Source organism: Aedes aegypti, chromosome 3, assembly GCF_002204515.2.
Source record: "Aedes aegypti strain LVP_AGWG chromosome 3, AaegL5.0 Primary Assembly, whole genome shotgun sequence".
NCBI lineage: Eukaryota > Metazoa > Arthropoda > Insecta > Diptera > Culicidae > Aedes > Aedes aegypti.
In genome coordinates, this window is record NC_035109.1 from 219,415,651 (window position 1) to 219,441,081 (window position 25,431).

A 25,431-nucleotide genomic window follows, 5' to 3' on the forward strand; every position below is an offset into this window, starting at 1 on the left:
AATGTTTAAATTTAAGAAGCAATGCAAGGTTTACTTCAAATAGTTAGTTGTTAGTAAAATAATCGTTATAGAAAAGAAAAATGGTAGAAAGTAGTTTGAATATTTCTGTGACGCACTTCATGCAAAAAAAAAACGTTGTAGCGTTCAAAAGATGTAAATCTTATGCTACGTGTGTATAAATAATAATAATAATAATAATAATAATGTGCACAAATCGAGAGCTCAAATTTTATAAGTCAATAACGGCGCCGGCCACGTCTTTACGGTCATCGGGGAAGGGAAGGAATGCTAGTTCGACAACCGTTGTTACTAAAGTCCGGAATGGAAAGGATATTGAGTTAGTGGGATAAGGTAGAGATCTGGGAGTCACCAATGTTTGGTGATGCGATCCATGGTATAATTACGCCTAACCGGATTTTCGAAATAGTTCAATAATCGCATTATACGCCGAACAAGTGTTCGTCACTCGCCCACGCAGGAGCAAGCGACACGATCAATAGATCCAATACTACTAACGGGCCGCGCACTTTTTCACTACTCTACTACCGACGCAAAACACTGCTAACGAACCCATTCCCCAGAAATCCATTTCCCAGAATGGGACATTTCCCAGAATTATACATTTTTAAAGAGCGTGAATAAATGAATTTGGTTTTATGTAGTCTTTTTTCGTTAAAAAGTGTACTTACCGATTTGATTCGAATTCCCATACGCTTCGAATCCCGGACACCAACTTCAATTCACTCAAAATGCATTACAGAGCGGAAAAGTGAAGATATGTCAGGATCATCATCACAATCTAACAAAGGAAGGCCACAAAAGCCATTTCTTGAATGTTCGAAGAAAACTAAGAAACGCCGCGTAGCAGATCTGATTAACAACAACGAACCCGAAGAGCTTGCATTTGCAGCTAACTTATCGAGTTGTTCAACTTCAAGCCAAGAAAGAACCATGACGGCCGCGGAAGCACTTGCCCCTTACGTTGATCTTGACTTATCCGAAAGAAAATATGATTTGCTTCGGTCTACTTTGGATGGAATTCCATCAAAATTTACTTCCTAGTCTTTACGCATTGAGAAAAGAAAAGGAGAAAATAATACCGAAGAAAGTTGAAGCGTCTGAAACGTCAGCTGAAGTTGATTTTCAAGAACTTATGAACTGTACATCAGCGAGCATTATAAAAGAACTGTCAATAGAGACATCGATGTCAGCTAAATTTGTGTGTAAATGGGGTTTTGATGGCAGTTCAGGACACAGCAATTACAAGCAAAAGTTTTCGACAGAACAGAGTTCAGATGACAGCTTACTAGTTGTGGCACTAGTTCCATTGCAGCTAATCGATACGAAGAACAACAACACTCTCTGGTCAAATCCTCGAACTAGTTCTACGTTTTTCTGTAGACCAATAAAGTTTTTATTCACCAAAGAAGATACCCAAACTATCTTGGATATTCAAACGGAAATTACGGGAGTAAATATCGAACTAATCAGGAAGTTCGCTACGACTTTTCGTGTAATATCAGCTGGAAGAAAAATCAACATTATTAAGTACCAACAACTCGTATCTCAGACAAAATCGCACTACCTTGAAATTTACCATTGGTATCACATGCTTGTTGTTGTGCATAAGATATTATTGCACAGTGCAGACATCATGGAGGCTTTTGATTTGCCTATTGGCCAACTATCCGAGGAAGCTTTGGAAGCCACTCAAAAGATGATGAGAGGGAATCGATTGAAGCATACTAGAAAATCTTCGAGAATTAACAGTAATTCGGACTTGATGAAATTTATGCTACTCTCATCCGACCCTGCAATTTCCGGAAGGCGGAAAATCGTTGCGAACAATAATTGGATGCAAAGTCAAGATGATATTTCTTCGTTTTTTTTGGTGACGGAATAGAGGAGAAGGAATCTTTTAATCTAATTACTAGTGATGAATAGTCAATAAAATGAAATAATATACATTTACAAATTTTTTGTCGTGTTTCATTTTATTTTTGTTTCAAATTACAGTAATTTGGTATTCAAACTACGGTAGTTTGGCATTTACGCCACTTATGGGATCAATTTGTTATCGGTAATTTTGTCGAGTGTTAGATATTGGTGTCCCCAACTGCATTCCTAAAGTGTATGATACTGCATTCTGAAAAACTATGAAATAAATAAATTGGTGCTTATGCGAATTATAGCCCTAATGATTTCTGACAACATTTTCATAGACAAAAACCACTAAAACAACAAGTTATGACTTTTGTCCCGACATCCCATACATTCGAAGCACTGCGCGACATTCGGGGAACAGTAGCAAAACTGTTTAAGATAAGCTGCTCTTACATATGTCATATTATGTATCATGATCATACTTGATCCAAGTTATTGGAAAATTCTTTGTTACGTATTCATAGTTATCCTTCTTTCCTTTAACAGCCCAAAAATCTTCTATTATTTTTTTTCTGGGGAATGTCCTATTCGGGAGAATGGCGTTCTGGGGAATGGATTTCTGGGAAATGTCGTACAATCGCATTCATACGCACATTAACTAGAGTTGCATCTATCAATATAACAAACTAAGTAAAAACAGAAGTCTCTTTGTAATTGCAAAACTTTCATCTTTGCTGAATTGTTTAGCTTTGAGGTAACTTTGGAGCCAAATCTGCTTTTCTTATCAAAAAAAAAAATAAACTTCCAAGACTTGAGATCCCTCAGGCAGGCTTTAAGATTGTTTCAGATCTGCTAAATACAATGATTTTTTTTATTCCAATGGCTAACTATCCAAAAAAACTGTTGATCTGATCATGGAATTGGATTGAATATTTTATAAATGTCTCCATTCTTATTTCATCAAGGTCTCAACTGTTGCGCGGAATTCCATTACCATGTTCGAAGACTATATAATCGACTAATTACGACTATCTCCAGATTCGCTATATTTTTTGGTGGCATTTATAAGAATTGATTTGCATCATTTGCACACATATAAAAAAGAATATTACGGATCGGCGCAAAAATACGAATAAACCACCACACGAATCCCCTAGCCATACTTTTTCTAAACATTTGTATTCGCCCAAATCTTTAACCCAGAGTTCCAAGCGTTTCTCAGAATCACATGTCGCTCACCCACGCACACAAAACTGCAGCACCGCCTTCAAAATTCCAAAGACACGCACATTCGATTATCATGTTTCACCCACACCTGTCTGTGATTGAAAAAAAAAGATATGATCGAATGATGGAGCGCGCTCGCAGTAATAATCTATTTTTATCAACCTTGAAATGATCAATTGCGGTGCGAAAAAAATTACGTCTGGCATAGTTACCAGCCAGCTGATTGGAGGGAATTTTAGTGCGAAAAATCGATATCGATCAAATGTTCGTTTCGTGGTACGCCAGAATGAAAGTAACAACTAGCGTCTAGTTCTTTCCACAAGCAACACGTAGGTAGACGTGTTATCAGTAATGAGCGGCGACACAGTTGGTCCGTTGATTAGAAAACCCCGTATCTATCTAGGTCGGCTTTGACAGTGAAGCAGCGATATCTGTGACTCTAACGTCAATGGACGGTTGAGTAATCTAGTCTGTGAGTAGTTGTACTGACATGTTTTCATTGTACGGAGAAGAATTCTGAAATGATTTCTCAACTAATCCGATTAGACACCTGGAATAATCCCTGGATCAATTCCAGTGAAAAATCGTGGATGAATTTTGAGAGGGAAACCATATGAAAATAGCTGGAAAAATAAACGAAGAATCGAAGTAAAACTTCCTGAAGGAGTTTCGTAGAGTTTCTTGAAAAACCTTCTAAATGAATATTGTCAAAATCTCTAAAACCAACCCTTGTGGATTTTCTTGGAAAAACTTTTGTAAGAATAGTCAATAGATCTTAAGAAGCAATATCTGGGGAAATCGGTGGACGTTTCTGAATGTAAGTCATGTCCTTCGTAAAAGCATTGAAGTGAAGTGAAGAAAAAGTACTTCTTGTATCATCGCTATCACTGCTATCTTGCCCTTCTCAAGGTGTCATCGTCATACAAATTTTCAACATATGTATCATCACAGAGCAGACCAGCGCCGCCGGTTCAACGTCTGCTAAAGCGTTCATTGTCATCGCTGCTATCTCGCCGTCATCAAGCGAAAGTACCCACCATAACACTTGCTTCGATCGTCCGTTCACGAACAGTACCAAGTATGTACGTAATGAAAGCCGTAGGGTGGTTCAAATTACCAAAGGAAATTTTAAAACCCTATCTTCCATATCTCTTTTACAATCTTTATGACGAAAGTAGAGTAAGTAATGTCAATTTTTCAACTATTCGGCGGTAATTTAACGTTCAAGGATCCGTCATCGTAATCATCGTCGTCATCGAGACTTCAACACCAGTTATTCTGTTCAAAACTAAAAATTATTCGATGAAAATGTGTTCACTGTGCTTCAGTTCGAGAACAGAGTACAGTGAATATATTTTTGTATAAATTCTCTTGATTTTGAACGAAAAAGCTGCTTTTGAAAATTCTACAATCAATGATGGATCCTGCTCCCTTAAAGGTGATTTAAAAACTATGTAGGTTCACATGGAAATTATTATGAAGAAATTTAGAAAAAAAAAAAACAGAATATAGTACTTTATTATTCGACTAATTTAATTATCATTGCTAAGTCGGAAATTGCTTTGCAAGCCATCGAGAAGAAAACTGCTTAGTAATATAATCTGACGGAAAGGACAGGAGTTATTTATGCAATCGAGTGCAAATTTTCTAGTTCCATATAGCAAAGTATTTTTTTTTTTTCATAAAAACCAAAGTTTTTGTGATGCAATTTGGCATAAATTTGTATATGAGATATGATAGTTGTCAATGGAAGTATGATTTTAATTTTTTGTCTTCTTATAAACCACTAGCGCCTTTGAGGATGGCCCTCAAATCTTCGCCAAAATGGCTTGACATGACTCACTTTTCTCTATAAATATTGTATAGAGGATACGAGAGATAAGATTAACATTTTTGTTATTTGGACAACCCTAGAGGGCACTCGACACCGAATGCAATGGGCAATTAACAATGGGGCGGAGTTTTTCGCGCTCAGCATAATTAAAACTGCATCAACAGTCGTTGCCGTGTAAGTTGATAGTCCTATCCTTCGCATGGCGAAATACTAAAAATAGTGTCTGCGCGCTTTTCGTCCAAGCGGTGGCCAACGACAGCGCAGAGATTACCTTTCTTTTTGGAAGCGGCTTATATGTTAAGTCGCCAAAACTAACTAAAAAGAAGGCAACACGTTCTTCTGACGAAGTTCATGAACGACGACGTCCCCAGCCCAGACAGTCGAGCCGTAGGTCATGGTTTGTTATTGTTGCAAAATCGTCCCCCTTGTAGGAAATAGGCGCAGAATGTTACACGAAACCGAGCTGTTATGTGTGTACTTTGTCTGCTGGATGTTCAAGAAGAGTAATTACCTTTTGGTATTTTTAACTTTAAAAGGCAGATAATCTGCAGACGTACCAGGCAACAGACATCGCCTAAAAATGCACATTAGGGTCGGTCATTATGATTTTGTGTTTTGTCTCAATCGAAATAATAAAAAAGGCCTTCCATGTAACGCAATCTTTGGTACATGGTTCGATCGTTAAATCGAATTTCGACTCCACGTTCTCTTGCACAACTTTACTTTGCAACCTTCACCTTTTATATGTTACATGCAACACCTTTGAGCGTGCCTAAGATAACGAAGAAATAAGTTGCTAATCATTTGAATGTGAATTAAGCATCAAACATGTTCAAGAATTCGATGACCATTACAAATTTTGAAAACATACTTGAACTTGATCGTCCGTGGTTGTTACTCCCATATCGCCACATCAGCTGCACTTACACAAGAAACCAACCAGATGACTGCTTGGGACTAACAAATATCCTCAGTGTGTAAGTGCTGGTGCTCTTTTATTTTAGGCAACAATGGTGCCTGCCACGTCATAATCCGAACCAATAAGGGGAATGGGCAGGAATTGATGTTGCATTTATAACACAACCACTGTATACGGTATGTACCCCTGCATCTACGCCAGTTCATTCAAGAAGGTATAGGGGGGTAAGATAATTTTATGGCAGAAATGCTTGCTTTTGGTTAGTAGACTGCCTATGTACCAGGCATGAGGAAGGCAAAGGTTTTTTTTGTCAGTCTCTAGTTCTAGCAAATGCTATGAACGAATAGATCAAGAGAGGAAGATAGAAGAAAGTGAATGATACAATAACAAAGTACGAGGAAAGGGACGGACCTGGGATTAAACCCATGCCCTTCTGCTAATGAAGCAGAAACGGTAGCCTTTAGATCACTAACCTCGTCTCCATTACATGTTTTTTAAACATACTATAAGAATTGAGAAATTATGATATTGATGTCTGATTCACATAATTATTCAATTTGTAATAATTTAACAAGAATCAATCAAAGGGCGATATTCAAAATTGAAAAGGCAATAGATAGCTCAGGGGTAGTAAAAAAGAAATCCTGGACCAAAGAAAGCACAACGGAAGATGAATCAAACACAGAAAGTTATCTTTTCACGTTACGCTTGATTTCTAATCACTACATTTTGATCCAGTTTTTAATTGCAAGCAATTTGCGTTTTTGATCATTTTCTATACGTTTTGACAGTTCTCGACTTCAATTCTTCTTAGAAATCAAGCGTAATGTGAATAGATAACTTTTTGTTGTTAGTTCATCTTCCATGGTTCTTTTTTTGTTTCAGGATTTCGTTTTTACTACCACTGAAAAAGAGCTATCTATTTGATATCGCCCTATTCATGCAGAAAGTAGGATAAACTACACTATGAACTCTCAAATTTTACAGGGAACAGAATTCTTGAAAAATATCTTCATAGTTGCACAGCATACCTGAATCTCCAGATCTCCCTTAAAATATTTACAAAATTCACGATAAATCCTCAGGGATATGCAAGGAATTTCTAGAATTTAATAAAGCATCTAAAACAGCCTGCTAAAAAGATTCAGAATCACACCAGAAATCCCCAGGTAACAAGACAGCAGGCCCAAGGATTTCGCTAGGAATCTTCTGGATTCGACTACGAATCTGGATGGAAAATTCACAGCGGACCGTTAGAAAGTTTGATGATTTTGCTAGTAATCTCCATAATACCGCTTAAAATCACTAGAATTCGCTATAAACTCGCTTCAAATGCCCAACACTAAGCTTTGAAAATTCCAGCTCTAAAATTCCACAGAGAATTAGTACATCGTTGGAAATTCTAACGAGTTCATTAGGAATCCTTTGAAGCTTCTAGGGATTCCTAGAAACCGGCAAAGAATTTTCGAATGTCATTGAAATCTTCTGGATCCCGCAAAGAAGTTTCACATTCAACTGAGATCCCGTAAATACCCTCTGAAGCTGGGATTGCAAACCTTGTTATAAAAAAGAGAGTCACTACTCCCTACCAACCATATTTGATTAAAACATATTATTTCAATTCCTCATCATTTCGCGCAATTGTATGCACTGCTCTCTGTCCAGCTCTTTGCGGTCACTTTCATTTCACGTTCATTCTCCTTTCGCTTACTCTTTCTCTATTCGGGAGCTTCGTGCGCAATCATTGTCCGCTGCGCCTGTTGGAATAGGGCTTGTGTATGAAGAGGTGGTACCGAATAACTGTTTCGGTTGTAGGAATCCAAGGTAAACGGGTTACCTAGCTTGGTCGCTAAGGTTGCAAGCTGAAGCAGAACAAGATCTAAGAGACTCTCATCATTATACCTACGGAATAGCCTACCGAGTTAGGATAGGAGGCATTGCGCCTCATCGTGGTTTCTATTCGAAGTGCGGTGATTGCATGGTTTTACTTTTTTTCTCCTCTACGCTGGTGATTAACGGTTTTGTTGAGGTTGGGGAAGACGAGAGCGATAGTGAATTTATCCCATGAAATGGAAAGGGTTTGCCTTAATGGTGCAATCGCTTTCCATTTTTGGTTGGACCTGTTTTCGTTTCTATTGCTGATATGGACAACTGTTTTAAAGGGACTGTTTATAATCTACGTGGACTTATTTTCGAGAACCTAAGGTTTCGCTTAATAGTGACTTTTACTCACAAAAAAATAGTTTCTTTTTATTGGCATTACATCCTCACTGGAACAGAGCCTGCTTCTCAGCTTAGTGTTCTTATAAGCATTTCCACAGTTTTTAATTGAGAGCCTTTTTTTTTTCAAAGTTGCCATTGTCGCATTCCTATATCGTGTGGCAAGTACGATGATACTCTATGCCCAGTGAAGTCAAGGAAACTTCCATTACGAAAAGATCCTGGACCGACCGGGAATCGAACCCAGACACCTTCAGCATGGTCTTGCTTTGTAAAATACCCAGACAATAGAGCTTTAAATATTTACGTGCTTTATGAACAGAACCTAAACATTCATTAGAGGAAGTGTGAAAAAACGGACGAACTTATTTATTCAATAAAATGCAGTATTTTTGGTGTACTCTTCCACTCTAATCTATGATACCAGGATTAAAGCATCAGTTCTACATAATAATGCCTAACAAATCATAAACCCTGGACAACCGAGTATTGCATCCTCCTCATCAGAATGAGAAGGAGGGTCAAGCGAAATGAGGATTCCCGTAATAACAACTGTTAGTGGCCAAGTTTCCGAGAACGAACCATTTAAAGCACTCAAGGCTTGTCACGGAATTTTAAGTGTTAAGCTTTTTTATGAATTTCAGAAACCTCACAGTTAACCAAACAGTTAAACCTTCTTGAGTCGATATCTGGAAAAACTATCGAATCATAGAAGTTTCACTGTATATCGTTGCCACACGAAGTTACTATACGACCAGTAAGATTCGAACCCACGGTTTTGCTGAATAGCTGTGCGTTTCCTGTTACAGCTATGTGGCTCCTAATTTCTTAATTCTTCGTAAAAACCGTGCTGCATCGGAATCGGGGGCTCTTCGAAATGTCTAGCTTTCGTCTCGCTTTTCAACGGTATTTTTGGTCAAATTGCGATTTTTCTTCGCCTGGAACCTATAATAACGATGTCTTCTATATGCTGCATTCGTAAAATCAGACGAAATAATAATTTTTGGGTGTAATAAGGCCGGTGTCTGGGAATCGAAGCGTCCGGGCAATTTGAACCAACAAAATTTCATTACTTATTTTGAATAAATCACGGGTCGTTGCTTTTGTATTTTTCAAGTTTTTAAGATATAGGATTCCCGTCTTACCTTAATTCAATAAAGTCGGCCATTATCGTCTGCCATGCTAAGAAGTCTCACACGTATTTCAAGCTTTCATTACACACTTCCCTCAAAATATCGTTTTTCCTTAATATTGTAACACTTTCAAAGCACTGGTTTTCTATTCCCGTTCCGGTCACTTTTCTTATAACTTCCTGTTTTCTCTCCGATTCCCTTTGCACAAACTCACGTCCACAGATTCTTCTCTCTTCGCAAAACTCCTCTAAACAGCTGTTTTTGACAGTTTACGATTCCTGAAATAAGTGAAAGAAAAAAAGTGGATTAGCAAGCAAGTTCAAAATCATAGAAACTTATACGTAAAAACGTCAATAATTTATATAAGAAATAGTGTGTTTAGCACCAGCTAGGGTTTCCCAAACGGATGGTCCAAAACAGTACCAGACAGCATGACCCTTTCCAAACCAACATTTTTTTTATATTAGAAACATATGTTTAACTTGTTGATTTCTGTATCAAGCCCTGAAGATGGCCCAATCGCCCAATATCTTGAAGAGCACTCATCAAATAGAGTTCTGCCGTTGAAACTGCTTTGCAAATTATTCCATGAGCGATGTTTTGCATTAAATTCACCAATAACAAAAAATTGACTTATTGCGAGTCAATTTCGGCAAGTCAGTTTCAAGCAAATTAATTTGCTGCTCAGTGTATTGAAAAGACATATAAGCAGTAATGAAAGTATATTTTCCAAGCTGTGTTCTAACAGAAACACCCAAAGTTTCAAAAACTTTGGTTTCAAATGACGAAAAAAGCCTATCAATGATAATAGCAACTCCTCCACATGCTCCATCCGGTCGATCTTCACGATAAAAAAAAGTTTGGATCCAGGTTTCAAATAAGTTTCAGTAATAACTGTTATATGTATTCAAACGATTACCTTTTCTTCAAGACACTGCGCCATGGACTGTGTACAGTCCATCTCCTAAAAATAACTCGTCGAAATGCAGCGTCGGAACCAGAACCCTGCCCACCAACCAGACATGGAGACATGTTCTTCTGGGATGGTCATTAGATGGTCTATACTCCTTCAAGAAGCGCTAAATGTACTCCACGGATAAATCCTGGTGCGTAGTGAATTTTCCTCTCGAGCCATTAGATACCGTATAATTGGACAGTGGGCGCAAACGTCTGGATGCGAGGGAGTTGAGCGTTCTCATTTCAATGTTTTCAATGGTTACTCGTTGTTGGAGTGATAGGAAATCGGAAAATTAGCTGAAAATAGTGTTCTATTGCTTCAAATTTCAATCAATCGCTATTGTTTTTGGGGTTTCAAGTTTGTTATACAAACTTAATTGACATTACCGGATTTGGCAACGTTTTGACTAGATATAAACAATTTAGTAGGTTAACATGACTGAAATATATCATAATATCATAAATACGTATGTACAATTATCTATTTCTGTTCATGTTGGCCAGGCAACCATTGTCGACTATTATATTTGTATTAAAAGGGAGTTCTTATCGTTCTTCTTTGTACTATCGACCAAATTTCGCCTAATCAATAAAAATACTTGGGATAACAATAGGCAAAAATGGTAACATTTCAACAAAGTTTGCTTAAATTTCACTTATTGAAGATATATCTACTGCGACACTTCATTTTGCTGTAGTTTCCAAGTATCTTTCATTGTTATTGCTCCTACGGTGTATTTTTATAAGACAAAAAGTCAACATTCCTGCCTGACTGACATTGCTCGACCCTGGGAGTATAGTGAATGTCGGCATTCGCAGAACAAATCCCAGAACCGAACACTTCATGCCACTCTGATTTCCCCCGGCACCGTTGCGACGAGAAGCGATTGCGAAAAAGAAAATGCTATAAATTCAATCGGGAGACCTCTTCCGCAACAACCTACCCAGAGCATAACATCATGAAAAGCGCAAACTGCACACATTTCACTCGCAACCCGAGCAGAAGATATTTGCTACAGAATACCTAACTAAGGTATACCATTGCGAACAGAAACGCATTACTCATCATTAGTTCAATGTTGGTAGAATATGCATAAGATATTATTTGAGGTATTGAGCCTCTTATGCAGGGCATTTTGCAACCTCATTCAGTTATTGATGAGCATTAAATATGGAGAATTGTCTGGTATGGAATAGCTTAGCATGGTATTATGCAGCAATTTCCAATACTTATCCTTTGAAAGAGGTATGAAAGAGCTCTGTATAAGAGGTAAAATACCTAATATCGCATGCAAAGTCTACAAACCTCAAACTGATAATTGGATCAGTTATTGCAATACCTCAATAATACATGATGAATTTTTCATATAGAAGTTAATTTTCTCAAAGTAGTTTCTCAAGCAATCCTTAGTAGCTGTACTATACCTCAATGAGGTATTTTCAATTGTTTAGAATAATATTTCCAATACTAAAATAATACCACATTAAATTGTGGTCAATACCTGGACTACTGAACAATACCCAATTAATGTTACCACAATATGATATGCATAGGTAAGTACGTTTCTGCTCGGGAAGCGAAACCCATTCGTTCGTCACGGGATGCACTTTTAAGCTGCATCGTCAACGAAGACCGCGACGGACGAGGTGCATCATGCAAACAGCATCGAATCGAACCGACAGCACAACCATCCATCCACATATGTAAGCTGCACGTATTCTGACTACGTCCTATTCCGAAGAACGGCGAACGACCCATCATCCGCGGGAAAGAGACAACGAACAGCCGAGCAAAACAACTTCAGAACCTTACACACATCGAATCGAGGGCAACATCCTCGATCAACCTTAAATCGGCATGGAAAAAAGGCTATTGCTCTTTTGACACACATTTAATTATAAAACCGGCATATCTTGCGTATTTCTGGCCCCTGCTGCTTGCTAGTCCGCGCGGGATTCCGGCTGTGTTTGTGAGGCCGTTGATGTGGTGGGATTCGACGGTGTGTGTTCCTCGCATCGCTATCGACGACGGAAAGCCTGATAGGGGCCTCACTGCCCTGGTATAGAATCAATCTCCACACACATTCTACGCGATACAGCGGCAGCGATGCCAGATTTCCAGAAATTTCTGAATTAAAGAATTAAAGACTTTCTACGGATTCCGTAAACTAGAAAAATAAAAAAAAATGATAAAATTACGTTTCGAGCATAACATTTTGAACCACTATTAGTGCAGTAGTCGCCGTTCGGGAATAATGCAAGAAATTTCATACAAAATAGTTGCTTTTAACATAGGATTAACATTTTTCTATCGGAACATCAACTAAAATCTTTCGAATGAAGCATAAAGATCATTTCTAGGTATTTTCTACCTTTTTATACAACTATTTGAATAAGTGCTTCCGCAGTTGTTCCACTAATGGAATCAACTACTCAGCATAACATAAGCATAAGTATTGATGACCGTACAATTCGTAGTTGCTACTCTGTGATTGACCAAAATAATCAAAGTTGCACAAAGAATCAAGAGATGTAGCTTGGGAGTAGCTTTTTATTTTCAGTTTCGAGAACTCCAAACATGTGGAAGTCAATAACGGCGCTGGCCACGTCGAGGAAGGGAAGGAATGTTGGTGTGACATTCATTGTTACTAGAGACCGAGATCACCTCTGCATCTCCATGGTTGTGATGAGAACGAGTTTTGTTAGTGGGGAGGGATCATACCTGCATGATCAGGAATCACCTTGGTAAGTGATGCGATTCATGTAACCTCAGCTCGAAAAGTCACCTATCAGAACATACGGAAAGTCGACACTTTCAGCGTCGAACCATTCAAAGGTTATTTTTTATAACATTATGCACATTTAAAATAAAAGCATGAAACGAGCTCACCAAATTGATCATACAACCTTGAATAAGCAGCTGTAAGCTACTCTAATCAGCATGCTCATCTCACAAACGCAAAATATCACAATGGCGACGCGAAAACCCACACCCGATTGCACTCAGAACGCATGCAAACTAAAACGAGAAAAAAAAAACTACGGCGATGACGTAAAAAGAAAAATGATTTTTTCTGTTTGAGCTTCAACAAAGCACTGCGCAACAGAACGCATGCAGAGTATTATTTCAGCTAATGGAACACGACGACAACTACTGGTGCAAAAGAACTAAATTTTCGCGAAAGCATAATTATTTATGACTTTTTGATAATACAAAAAGCTGAAATTAGGCAAATATTTGACTAAACTCTAAGCGATCTATCCACCAAAAAAACGCACGTCGTTTTTATCGAAATATATACGTTTTATTCCATAGTCCAATCTACTGGTACATAACAACCCTATAATGCCATTCTAATAATTCTAATAATAACACGTATGAAAATAAAAGTTCAACAAGAAGTTCTAGAGAAACAATTGAAGGGAAATTTTTGAAAAAATAGAGCATAAGATTACAGGAGTTTTTGGTGCAATTCCTGGTTGAATGTTAGAGGTATGAAAGTAGGGTAATTATTTTGAAGGAAATTCCTCGAAACCTGACCAAAAATTCAAATGACATCAACAGTTAGACGAAACACAAGACTGAAAAGACTAAACTAGAGCTAGTGTTGACTTGACAATGTAACGGCCAACATTATTAAGAATACGCGTAATAATATTCAATTCCCTCTGCAGAAGGTACTAACATGTGTTCAAACGATGGGCAAGTAATGAATCTAGTTTTATTCGCACATCCATTAACACAGGCTTCTTCTTCTTCTTCTTGGCATTACGTCCTCACTGGGACAGAGCCTGCTTCTCAGCTTAGTGTTCTTATGAGCACTTCCACAGTTATTAACTGAGAGCTTCCGTTGCCAATGTTGCCATTTTCGCATTCGTATATCGTGTGGCAGGTACGATTATACTCTATGCCCAGGGAAGTCAAGGAAATTTCCATTACGAAAAGATCCTGGACCGACCGGGAATCGAACCCAGACACCTTCAGCATGGCTTTGCTTTGTAGCTGCGGACTCTAACCATTCGGCTAAGGAAGGCCCCTATTAACACAGGCGTAACCGTTCAATAAAAAAGATCAAGTGATACAGCAGAACTCCCACCAGATTTCTAGAAAAAAAACTTGAGCAATCCTCCAAAGTTTCTCGGTCGATGATTCTAAAGAAAAGCTTGGAGGAATTTTAAAAACAACTTATGTCCATCGATGAAAATGAACTCAGACTCATTAGAAGAATTTATCGTTGTTGATTCTCAAAAGGTATTCCTCAGAAAATCTCTTATGAATTCTAGAACCACTATTTGACGAAATGATTGTGTAAAGCATAAAAGAATGTGTGAAAGTTATTGTTTTCATTACTGCATGGGTTCCTAAAACAATATTTAGAGTATTCTAGGATTGATTATTTCAAAACTTTCTGAAGGAATTACTGGAATTATTGATTAGAACTCTATAAAAAAAAGTCCCAGGAGAAAATCCTCGAGAAAATTTTGCCACAATATCAGGAAACATCTCTTTGATAAAAAAAGCTGTAAAAATGTTATTGAGGATTCGCTGAGAATATTTGCGGATGATTTCCTCAAATGATTATACAGTTAACTCTCCCTTACTCGATATTCCGTATCTCGATATCGAGTTAGAGAACCATAGTAAAAGTTGGTTTTCATGGCTAACTCGATGGTCCCTTGGATCGCATTTGCACTGGATTTGTGTTCTGTAACTCGATACCTCCCTAACTCGATGGTCCCTTCAATATCGAGTAAGGGAGAGATGACTGTATTAGCAAATCTCCTACATTCCTTCGCCAAACCCGCATAAAGGTTCTTGACATATAAAAAAAGCGAATTTTTCAATTATTGAATCTACGGGTCCCTGACAAAATAACTTTTGAAATCATTGAAAAATCTTGCAAGTATTTTCCGAGACAATTTTCCAGTGAATTTCCAATGTTGATGCAATTGTTTGAAAGCATTTCACTAACTTTTGAAGATGTACTACAGGATTCTCCCGGAAACGAAATGATTTCCAAAGGATCTCCTTAAGGAACCCTTGATCCAGTACATGTATAAACTTCTGAAGTAATTTCTAGATGAATTCTTTAGAGATAATTTGACGAAATACTTTAAAAAACATAATGACGATTTTGTGAAGGAATAAAGTAGATTTGATAATGAAATTGCTGCAAGAATTGTTTAAGAAAGTCCTACTGAAGTTCAGAAGAACTTACTGGAAATAATCTATGAGAAATTTTAGCTAAATTCATTGAGAAATCTCAATTTATGAGTTATAAGAAAATATTCATGATATTTTCTTACATCAGGAATGAGTTCAGAAATCTTTTCTGTCATTTTGGAAATGTTGAACACCAGAGTGCAATCAAAAGCTGGCAATAAATATTGTTGTGATGTTGTCTCGAAAATCCGCAGGTTTCCAGGTTACATGCCTACCGAAAATAGACATTTCGTCGTCGAATGCGAATGTTTAATACACTTTGTAAAGCATCCATTTAATCCATTCATCCTTTCAAGTTTTTTGGTGAACTGTACTGAGGAGCGGCGAATTGCAATGCAGCTTCGAAAAATTAGTGAGTTTGTTCCAATCTTTATCCAATACGTAAATATCATCCGTTTACTGGCCAGAACGTTTACCAAACGTATCCTATGGCATTACTTTTCCCATCAACAACATCCCATAACACCTATGAGAGGTCGTAGAGTTCTCTGCATCTTTCTTCGTGGCCAAGACAGTTCTCGACTGCTGGAGAATGCGTCAATCATATCTAAGAGTCAGAAGTTAGTCCCAAATCTCTGACTATGGTAACGGTGGTAGTTTGTGTGAATTGCTTAATGCTAATGCTAATTATCTGTGAAATGCCATGAGGAATACAATAAGAAATTGTTCATAGTAAAACGTCTTCAGAAATCCAATAATGAGAAATGTTATTTAAGAAATTTTGATTAAAATGTCCTCCTTGATCTTTGAACAGGTTGAACAAGCTGTCGAGACGCATAAATCCACTTGAAATCTTTGAAAAAAAAAAACCCTGGAAGAATCCCTGTTTGAATTTAATGAGGATTCTCTGGAATGTTTTTTTTTTTTGTAGAAATTGTTCATAAAATCAAAATAAGTTTGTGGATAATTTTCAGCAGGAAACCTTATATTACAATTGATAAACATTCCTTAATAATTTTCGGGTAAATTCTTGTTAGAAAATAGCAGCAAGAGTTTCTAGACGAATTTCTTAGGAAACAATGGAGAAACACACTGGATTAGTACTTCGAAAATATATTTTCAGGAGAATTTTATTAAATAGTTCCTAGACATATTATTGAAAATATTTCACAAGGGATTTTGTAAGGAATATTTCAAGCAAAATTTCTAGAGAGCACATAACAAAATTCTTTAAAGGTCTATAATAATGTAATTTTCTTGAGAAACTTGGGATAAATTCCTAAATATTTTTTTTTAGCCTCGTATGGATTAAATGACAGTTATTATTTGAGGCGTTCCATAAAAATTCACATGGGAAAATTGTCCAATCCAGTTCCGTGCGTATGTTTGAGATAGTTTCTGAAAGATTTCATAAAAAAAACACCAGTAAAATCCATTAGAAATATTCGTAGGGAAGTTGCTTGCAAAATTCATGCAAAGATCCTTTGCATGCATCCAAACCGTACCCAGTAGGAATTCCGAGAAGGAATACTGGGATTCTCTAGAACCATCCTGGAAGAATCTATAAGGAAAATCAGAGGGAAATTTATGTTGGATTTTCATTAAAACTCTGATCACTTTCTGACCGGGATCTCCAAGTTCTAATGCATTCTTTAACTTCTTTCGAAAAATTTCTCGCTTTCTACTATAAATCTGAGCTGTCGTCTAAAATCCCAAGCTGCAGCTGATACCTACATCTTTCTCCCGATATGATCAACTTGTTCAGGAAAAATTTCAGCTTTAAAACTTGTGTTTTTTTTTTTTTTAAACGCTATGATTTTTTTTCCAGTTATGCTTTTGTTAAAGCCTTAGCATTCATTAAAAATATGTTTCTATGTGAACATTTAGAGATAAGCCTTTCTGTGAGATTTTTAAAAACAGCTGTTTGGGAAGCAGTTTGATAGTTCTTATATGGAAATGGAAATCTCTTGTATGCATCGGTCCTCTGCAGACGTAAACAAACGCATACACTAACCTGTCACATAAAAAAGCTAATATATATCCATCAAAATTAGAGAATCGATGCTCCTAAAATCTGGCATCGCTGCTTCATCGATGTTGCTTAGCTGCCAGCGTTCTGCACTATACAACCAAAGGTTGTTCTTGCCGTACGACGGGTTCCACTTGGCATCGAGAGCATAGAAGTTGAGCGAACTCGTATTCTGGGGGTACTCAGAGCTCACACAATCGCAATCGCCGGTTCTGTATAATTGTATAGCATAGTAGGAAGCGACAAATTGCCGGCGACTGGTCGGGAGAAATTGAGAGCGTTCACTCTGGCCTGGCCTGGCAGCATGCTGCTATGTGTATACGGAAGAGTACGTTGACACTGCTGCTGCTGCATTTGGACGATGAGGGGTTCGCCGGCTATGCCCAGAAGCATCTACTGGGGGTGAGGGGAGGAGACGAAGGCCTGGCGGAGTAAGGTTGAAACCAAACTTGAACTCTCCGCCGCCCGATCAAAGGCAAACACTGATCTGGCTCGAGCGTAGGGTTACCATATGTGGTCGCACCAGAAAAAGTATGTATATTTTTCCAACTCTGTAAAATTGTATCAAAGAGTACAGTCAGCATGTCTTGAAAAATTGAGAGGTTTTTTTTTTATTAAAGTGTTTGTCTTAAGTTTCTTGTGTGGACTATTTTCGTTTTTGGAAGATTTCTCTCAATGCTTCCAAAATGTAACTTAAAATATTCCCACATTAACCAAAAGCTCTTTATTTAGAACCTTCAAGTAGATATATTATCACGATGAGAGGGGTTCCAATAAATTGGTCAGAAGAAGGTAAGTACCTAGGTCTTACGCTAGATAAAAAAATAACTTTCAAAAATCACATTCAGAGCATTCAAGTCAAATGTAACAAACATATAAAATGTCCATATCCAATTTTTAACAAGGAATTTAAGCTTTGTCTTAAGAACAAGCTTTTGATCTTAAAACAAAATTTCAGACAGCCATGTTTTATGCTGTATCAAAATGGTCTAGGTGATGTAATACCAGGAAGAAAGCTCTGATTGTATTCAAAATAAAATTTTGAAAGTGATTCTGAAGTCTCCTCCAATGAGTTACATAGAATATCCAATGTTGAAACATTGGAACAAATGTCAAATAAAATAATTAATAATTTCAGTCAAAAATCGTGACAATCTTCTATTGCCACAATTATTGCGTTCTATATTTAGGTTAAGTAAATGGAAAACATGTTTTTTCTCTTATAAGCGAGGTAAAATCAACTCAGCAGTAAAAAACTTAAACTATTACGGCAAATGTAATGTAATATGTTGTTAACAAAATCTAAATAAAAACTCAATTTAGTTTTATCAAATTAGGATGATAGTGTAGCCTAAAACAGAAAACCTAGATATAAGAAATGGATGTAATGTTTGAAATGATATTACTAAAGGAATTGAAAATAAAGGTTAGCTAGTTTTTGTAGAATGTTTTTTTTATTTGTTCGGCAATTGTCAGTAATATGTAGAAAAGAGCACAATTGAGCCCGTTTTGCAAAAGAGAATAGTTTAAGGCAAAAATAGTAAAAAAGATACATCTGGTAACCCTACGGTCGGACGGACTTGACGATGGGAAGGCAGCAGCAGCATAGTTTTTCCCCGAAGTCGGTAGGTATGCGGAACTAAATCAGTGAGTGAGGAGTTCGGTGTCGCCTATTTGGGGTGGTGGTGGTGACTGGGCGATTACGTAGGTGGGTCTGTTGGGATGGAAGGCATTTAGCAATGGGATGAGATTTTCGGGCGAAAGGAATTGGCAACAAACAAACCGATTTATTGTGTAACATTGTGTCAATAGCTGCTATGTTTTATCAATCGATCGAGAATATGGAGGAATCCACCTAAGTAACTGAAAATAATCTAGTTGACTCAATATTAATTCTCAATCGATTGATGGTGGTTCCATTGGTGGAGACTTCACCCTAGCCCTAGGTTCCATCAAAGAAATCTCCAAGGTTTCTCAACATCAGAGATTTCTCCTAAAGTTTTTATAATGGACTTCAGCACAAATTCTTCAGATATTCCAGAAAATGAGAATTCCTCCAGACGTTTACCAAGAATTTCTCCAAATATTTTTATCGGCACTCTTCTTGAAGTTGTCGGACTCTCTTTGGAGGAAATTCCTGAAGATATTCTTACAGGTTATCTATCAGGGAATCATCCTTAAACTACCCACATTTTTTTTTTGAGATCTGAGGAAATTTTGACTCGAATAGTGGAACGTAATATACACCCGAGCAGATGAAAAAAGCTAAGCAATAGCAAATTTTGATATGGATTGCTAAAAATGATATTAATCGGATAGAAATAAGAGATATAAAATCTATAATGTACTCCTGGAAAAATATTGGAGTATCGTATTTAGCTTTTGTAAGATCTGTCCAACAGCTGTGAGCTATTCAATAGATGGTTCAGTAGTTTTGGGAACAAAATTTTTATATTATCAATTAGCTCTTATGTCAATCAAGTCAATATCACGTTTTGATTGCCAGAATATCGCTTCTACTCGGGCACAAGGGTATAAAATATGCATGTCAAAATTCACTCTGAACATACATGCTTTAGATCTTAACCAAGTAATGAAAAAGCTTTTTAATTCGCGTATTGGTATAGTTTTATTATACAGCAGACATGCCCTCTAATAGCCCTAAAAAAAGTCACAAAACGGTGAAATATCGAATTCATAAGTAACCATGCTTGGGTACTTTTGATTGTTTTGCGTTACCAGTAGATCAATAGTCTTATTCAAATTCACATTTAGTTTGAAATAGTTACCTAATATTGTGAATCCGAAAATTGCAGAATAATTGGTCGGAGTTTAGTCAGACTGGACCCTGTGCTTTTTAATTACCTCGGAAAAACGTACTCCAAGCATCCAAAATATCAAGTTATATGCATTTTTAGCTGCAATTTTAGAATCCAACTATTTAATGGAACATCTGTGTTAAATTTGCATCAGAAAAATCATAATTGAAGGAGTTCTAGACACATCTTTGCAATGCCAAAATATCTTCTATTTCGGTCTGTCAGAACACCGACCAGTTGACCTACCAATATAACATAATAGAGTACCGTTTTGACTCATATTCCGAACACTTAAGGCCAACAGTGACTTCAAATGCATCTGATAGGCATAAATTAGCTGATATTTATGAAAATCTCAATTTCTCCGCAAAGCCTAACTGTTAGCTGTTGGGTGTGTCGATAAAATTGTTTATATAAACTTGTTTGATATCGTTTTTACGTAAAAGTATGGAACAACAACTTGATTCAAATGCCGAACACTGTGTTAATTCTGTCTCATATTCCGAACACCTTGATTCAAATTCCGAACAGCACGAATTAAGCGTATTCAAATGAATAATTTCGCAAATAAATGTACCTAGCTATATTTACTGGTCTCGTACTAGAGAATCATCACTACTCCTGAGGTATGAAATAGATTGGAAGACGTTAAAATTTAATTGCAATTGACTGCCATTTCCTTGTAATTTGATGATATATTTCAGCGAAACATTTCAACCGAATCGCCATATAAAAACGGAGTGTTCGGAATATGAGTCTGTTCGGAATTTGAGACAAAACGGTATATAAACTCTAGTACACTAATAGCAAACTATTACCATAATTTTCATAAAATCTTTCGGTTGTCAATCAAACACATTTTAAAGAAATTTTGAAAAAGGTCTGATTTTCTGATGCATACTTGGTGCAATATTTTTATTCACTTCTCCAAGTTCACTGGTATAAAGTTTTCTGCGAATATTGCCTAGAATTGTATAGAAAGATTTTTCAGGATTCTGCGACAATCTTACTCAAAACAATGTAAGATAAGATAAAAGATTCCGTCAGAAATGCACCCAGGAACCTTTTTAATGTGGCAATAGACTACGCGAGAAAGTTGTCTAGAATTTTATAAGAAATCCTGTTTTTTTGTTTTCTGAAATCGACCTAGGAAAAGTCTTTCTTGGGTTTCTGAAACTATTATGCCTTTATATTTGTAAGAATCTTTCCCAAAAAATCTGGTAAGTATTCTAATAGTGCCTTTTTCTATTTTTCATCAAAACAAATAAATGTAGTAGTATCCCAAAAATAATCACGAAAAAGTAATCACAGTGAAAATTTTTGATTCAAATTTAATAAGCGGTACTGAGTGCTGGACTTAAGAAATAGAAGAAGAGAACACATGTACAGTTTTCAAAATTCAAAATTTTCAAATTTTTATTATTGAAAAATCACTCAATAATATGTTGAAACTTAAGTTATTGCTAAGCAACTGTAAAAATTTTCAAATCAGATCTAAACCTCTAAAGTTGGCAATTTTGCACGGAAAAATGAAAGAGTTGCAAATATATTGTCCAATACTGTTTGTAAAAGAAACTCAATATTCAAAAGTATTTTTAACACATTTTTTAAAGAATCCAGGTTGCATAGAAGCATTTCTAGAATGAGCACTGAATAATCGTGAAATTAATTCCTTAAAATCATCATAAATAAATCTTGAAGAAACCCCCAATAAAATCGATAATTTGTGCGATTCAATTAGAAATGAAATGAAAAAGTAATATATAAATTCATAAGAAACGTATTGTTTAGAATGACTTTAAAATACTTTTTTGGGTTTCTGAAGTTTCTGAAAGTATTTCTTTGATAATTTTAGCGAAATTCTTCAAACAACTTCAGAGAACAAAATCTGGAGAAACTCCTGCGAATATTTCTTCAGGACGACGTCTCACTCAGTTCACTATGCAAATGGATGTATTTCTTAGTATAACGTTCCATCAGAGCTAGCAGCAATTGAGCACTGAGCAACTTTAGAGACCTCGTGGCTGAAAAAAAGACTAACAAGTATCGAGAGATACTCGGAGAGGGCTAACATTCATCTAAAGATATCACTAAAAACTTCAATGCGGATTTCTCATAACAACACCCCATGTACTATTTTAATTGTCCTTTCATAGTTTTCTTTTTTTTTAATAATTACACTTATACAGGTTTCGCACCAAAGTTTCTCTTAGATATTGGTTTCACGAATTGATAATGTAATAGTTGTAACTTCCCAAGGAATTCTTCCTAGGTTTTCGTTCAGGGTGTCTTCAACAAGTCAACCAGGAATCTTCTGAAGATAATTCCAGAGGTTGCTTCAGAAATACGTTCGGTTTCGTTTATTTCCATAGAATTTTTAGATCCCTCCAAGGACGTCCTCAATGAATCTTTCCTACGATTTCCTACTATATTTTCATTAGAAAAAAAAATCTATAATTCAACCAGTCACTGCTCTAAAAAAAGGATTTCTTCAAGGATTATTTTAGGAATTTTCAAACAGATTATTTCAAAAATATCGTGTTTCTTGGGTAAATTTTCTAGCAATTCTTTATTTATGATTATCTCAAAAAAAATGTGAAGGGTTTCTCTTAGATTTGAAAAGGAATTTCTCTAAAGATAATCTAGGAATTAATTCCTGCACAAAATTTGCGAGGTAGTTCCAAAGAAAATCCTTAAGTAATATGTGATAAAACTTAGAAATGTTGATATATTTGAAATTAAATATTTGATAAATTCAGTAGGAGAAAAAATCATGCAAGGATGACTGAACAAACTTCTGGACCCTTGAAAGATTTTCTAGATTGATTATTAGAATAATTATTGACCTTCCAGTCACCGCGCAGTTGACCAACGTCAGAGCCACCATGCTGCTGTTGTGATCGAAAAGCGAGGTTTTTTCATCTGTGTTGTAATACAACAGCGCGACGGCTGAAATGTTAATCGGTGATAATAAGCACCTAATTTCTGTAGAAATCCTTGATAAATATCGGGCGAAACCTCTGAAGAAATTTGTATAGAAGTAATCGGAAAAATCACTGTAGTAATTGATCTTGCATTTATGGAAAAGTTGTTAAATATTTATTTTCGAAGAGGTTTGTTCTAAACGTGTATCCAACATTGGAAAAAAATCAAAAATATTGATGATTTTTATTTAATTACCACGTAAAACAAGAATGTTTATCTAATGATCTGAAAGTGCCTTTAATCATAAAATTCAGATGTAAGAAACAGTGTATTCAATCTTAAGGAAAATATAGCCATTGCCTCAAAATGAAATTCAGATTTTTGAACAACAGCGACGTATCCAGAATATTTCTCGGAGAGCATTTGGTATTTTTCATAGATGATAGCTTGGGGAAATTAGGGCCGGTAGCGACTGATCGTCTTGAAAATATGAATTTTAGAGTCCTCTTGCTTGAAAAAAGAAAACAATTTTGTTCCAAAACGAGTTCTTACATGAATAACTAAGGGATGGTACACAAATTATGTCACGCTAAATTTCAACTTTTTCGACCACCTCCCCCCCTCCCCTTTGTCACACTTTTTGGATGGGCTCTTCGAAAATTTTGTAAGGCTTGTCATGTTTGCTCTGACCCCCTCCCCCCCTCGAAGCGTGACAAAATTTGTGCATGATCCCTAATACAAAAAGACACCATTACATGAAGACTCAATCCCTAAGTTGAACAGACATTTATACCAGATTATTTCTAACACATTTTTTTTTGAATGCCTTGCGAAATTACAACTATTACTCCGAAGATCTCTTCAGCAGTTTGTTTTGAGATTTTTCACGAACTTTCTAAGTATTCCTTCCTAGAAACTCGTTTTAAATACCTTTAAAAATTGAATCTGGATTTTTTCTCAGAAATCACTTTGGAGACCATCAAGAATCCCTCCAAAGATCGTTTCAGACATTTTTCAATGAAGTTTCAATTTCTCCAAAATACATGCCATTGATATCCCTAGGACTACCTCCAACATTCCCGTTTATAATATCTTCAGGAATTCAAAATTCCTTCAGGAATTCCATGTTATTTATTTATTTATTTTTAAATACTCAAGGAATTCGTTAAAAATTTTCTCCGGTTATTCATACAGGGATGTTTTCAGGGGAACGCAATTTTTCAGATTGTTTTTGAATAAAATTGTTAAAAACATCTGCGAAGAATTTCGAAAGAATATCCTAGAGTAACCTTAGATGAAACTTGTGTGAATTCTTAGTATGCCTTAATAAATTTCTTCAATGATCTCTGGAAAAACTCCAATGTTGTTGATTTTTCCTAGAAATTTTAAAATCGGACAGAATCCATTAAAAACAAGAATGATCGGAGCAACAACTATAATACTTGCTGTAATATTAACTTTTTTAGAGAAATCTTTGAACCGCATTTTTGATGAAATTCTGGGGAAATACCGTGAGAAATTTCTGTAGGAACTTAATGAGGAATCGAAGGTCAAATTTATCGAGCAATTCTTGGAAAAGTTTATTTAAAAATTTAATCGAACAATGCCTGAAGGATTTTTGGAGCGATTCTTGAGAGTAATCAAGGATGAATTTTGAAAAAGAAGATGTAGAAATCATTGTAGGGTTTCTTGAAAATATGACGATAATGATTAAAAACTATGTAATAAACCTTTGTGGAAGAGCTCCTGTAGGATCTAATGTAAATTTTCTAGAAATAACAACTGAAGAAATCGGTGAGAGAATCAGTGCAAAACATCTGGAGGATCTCTAGGTTTTTTTCAGGATGTACTCTGTGAAAATAAGTGCAGGTTTTATTTTTAAAAATAGACCTTTATAGAAGCGTTAGAGTGCTCTGAGATTTTCTAGATCAAGTTCTGAAGAAATTCTTCGAAGCATCCATTGAAAAATCGCTGGTGGTAGTATTCCTGGAAGTATTCTGGAGGAATAAATATGCTGAAGTGCTGAAGCATTCCTTGGGATCAGAGAAAAATATCCTTAAGAACTTGTGGAATATTCTTTTGAGTCTAGAAATTTGTCCCAGGATTCACTGTTGTGCTTCCTTGTCCAAACATGTTTTATGTTGGACTGAACAAGTGAATTCTCGAAGACTTATTCAAACAGACTCAAGTCAGAAAAGTTAACCAACTTGCTTTATCAATCCTACGTGTTTCAAAGACAAAATTATACACTTTCCGCTCTATACCAATTCGATTTTTCACATTTAGAACGTTTAATTTCCGGATTTACAAAACGACGAAA

General features: G+C 36.3%; 1 protein-coding gene across 3 annotated transcripts in view; it reads right to left on the minus strand.

Annotated features, from left to right (window-relative positions):
- Positions 1-25,431, minus strand: part of LOC5579849 (hormone receptor 4) — a 517,480-nt gene that overhangs the window by 478,385 nt on the left and 13,664 nt on the right. For all 3 annotated transcript variants that reach the window (XM_021854338.1, XM_021854336.1, XM_021854337.1), the window contains exon 2: positions 9,230-9,495. The gene's annotated coding sequence lies outside the window, so the exon portion shown is untranslated. The remainder of the gene's footprint in view (positions 1-9,229; positions 9,496-25,431) is intronic.